We start from the raw sequence: 2500 nt of genomic DNA, 5'->3' as shown, positions 1-2500 counted from the left end.
CTATAATGCACAATTCACTTCAAAAACCTATTCATTCATAAAAGTTGCCAATTCTAAATTTTAGAAGCAGTGATTGAATAAATGTAATTTTTAGATGAATAGAGACCCATCTTCGTTGATTTCTTTATCTTATTCTTGATAATACGGGTCTCGTATGTGGAAATTTTATTCTATTTAAATGGGATTTTGAAAGGAATCTGTCAAACATTCTATACGGAAACTAACTGCAATCATTTCATTTTTTTACATCTTTATTCAGAGGGTATTAATGCCATATTCTCAATTCTTTTCCCACAATTAGTGATCTATTGTTCTCAGGTTTGAATATGAACAGCTCCAGAGATCTTTCTCCTTTAGACAAGATTTGAAAGTCTATTAAGAATTAATCAGAAACACAACTGTTATTTTCTTCTTTTCTCACCTGCTCCCACATATTTTATGCTTTCGAGTTTTTGTTCTCAAGTGTGGCCATCAAGATAGAAGAGCCTCCAATTTAATTCTAACCGATGACCAATACGCTTCATTCCTCAAAAAAAGAGAGAGAGAGAGAGAGAGAGAGAGAGAGAGAGAGAGAGAGAGAGAGAGAGAGAGAGAGAGAGAGAGAGAGAATAACATCAAAACACTTTCTCATACAACCAGTTTCCTTGCAGCATTATGACGACAATTCACCCGACGAGGAAGGATAAAACAAACTCTGGCAAGATAGATTATCATCACACCAAGCGCAATTTCCGAGCTTTGAGGCAACATGAAATTTCAGTTCACGTTGATAGATCCTATTCTAAAAGCACAATAGGGCTATTATTAAAGCTTGCTTATCAAAACCTTTCCTTGAAGAATCAAGGCCTTAGTTAATACGTTCGTTTGGAAGCATATAATATTTTACGATAAATTCTGATCTTAGAAACAATTTGTTTTGTTCTTTGATTGAGAACCAGAGGGTGCTTCTGACGAAAAACAAAAAGGAAATCCTTACTTAATTTTTCTGTCCAAGATATTCTCCCTAAATAGGTGGATACTAATCAATGCAATGCCTACATTAAAAGGTCAGTTTGATGAGGTATCACTTTACCCTGATGACTAGTACCATTCAACTTTTAATCGTGCATTATTATTACTATTATTATCATTTATCATTTCTAATTCTTTATAATAATAATAATAATAATAATAATAATAATAATAATAATAATAATAATAATAATAATAATAATAATAATAATTACCTCCAAATATATTTGCACCTTAAAACGAAACCGAGAATCACATCACAAAATTGTGCTAAATTTCTTACCCCCAAAACAAGTTTTTAAAATATAGGAAACTACTATGGGAAGTGTGTATATAATTTCAATATATCCTATAAATTCTTAATATCCTCAAACTTACTAATAAAAATGGAAATGAGAAAAGAAATGATCCATACGGATTTTTCCTATGTGCTCGTATAACATCCAAGATTTATCGTCTTTTGCCAGGTTCGATCCCTCTTTTTTTCTCAAGAAACGCCACTTTTTTTTGGACTCTACACCTTCCGTGAGATTTCCCATAAACGAAGATATTCTGGGGAAGGACGAGTAAAGCAGCCATGTTCCATTTCGTGCATGAACAACTCGGGAACTGATATCCAAAGTTTTCGGAGACGTTGTTCCCAAAATAAAATTCCAATATGGATATTTCCGTGACATAATACTTCAAAAAACAAAATTATAGAGAGAAAAGAGGCAATATTTCACGCCATGGTTGTGTAATAACATATATTTGGATGAAATAAACCACCAAAATCAAATGTAACATTGTGTTCAGATGAAGAGTAGTATGTGTAATATAATAAAACGTTTCAAAAGGTTGAAGAATTCTAATTTTACTTAATAACGAGAGAGAGAGAGAGAGAGAGAGAGAGAGAGAGAGAGAGAGAGAGAGAGAGAGAGAGAGAGAGAGAGAGAGAGAGAGATAGTTTCTTTCACAATAGAAGTCCCTAAAAACATTGGAATGCAACCCTTACCTTTTATCAGAAAAAAAAAAGATTAGAGGAGTTCACCTACAATAAATTTGGTTCCCTCGTGATTTACTGGTATCAATATTAACTACCAAGCAAAAATGGTTCCAAGCATAGTGTTTTGAGCACTAAATCACTTATATTACGAAGTCAATGACGCGCTGGAAGTAAAAGTACCTTCGTAGGCCTTTACTGGTCATCAATCATTTTGAATAATATAGTCCTAAGGGAGAAAATCTTTCGCTTCCTGTGTCTAAAAAATAACCCGATATTAATCATAATTCTGAGGAAAGAAAATAAGATGGCTTTCTAGCTTCTTGGCAACACCCCTAATTTCTGTATCGTTGGTTATTTTTAACGAAACGTTTGTACGGTACATACACACATTATATATATATATATATATATATATATATATATATATATATATATATCTATATATATATATATATATATATATCTCAAATTAATGGTGCATACATTTCAACTGGTACCATTGCC

The sequence above is a fragment of the Palaemon carinicauda genome, chromosome 15 (genome assembly GCF_036898095.1).
Source record: "Palaemon carinicauda isolate YSFRI2023 chromosome 15, ASM3689809v2, whole genome shotgun sequence".
Lineage (NCBI taxonomy): Eukaryota > Metazoa > Arthropoda > Malacostraca > Decapoda > Palaemonidae > Palaemon > Palaemon carinicauda.
The sequence above is the reverse complement of the archived record's forward strand: the minus strand, read 5'-3'. Positions refer to the sequence as shown.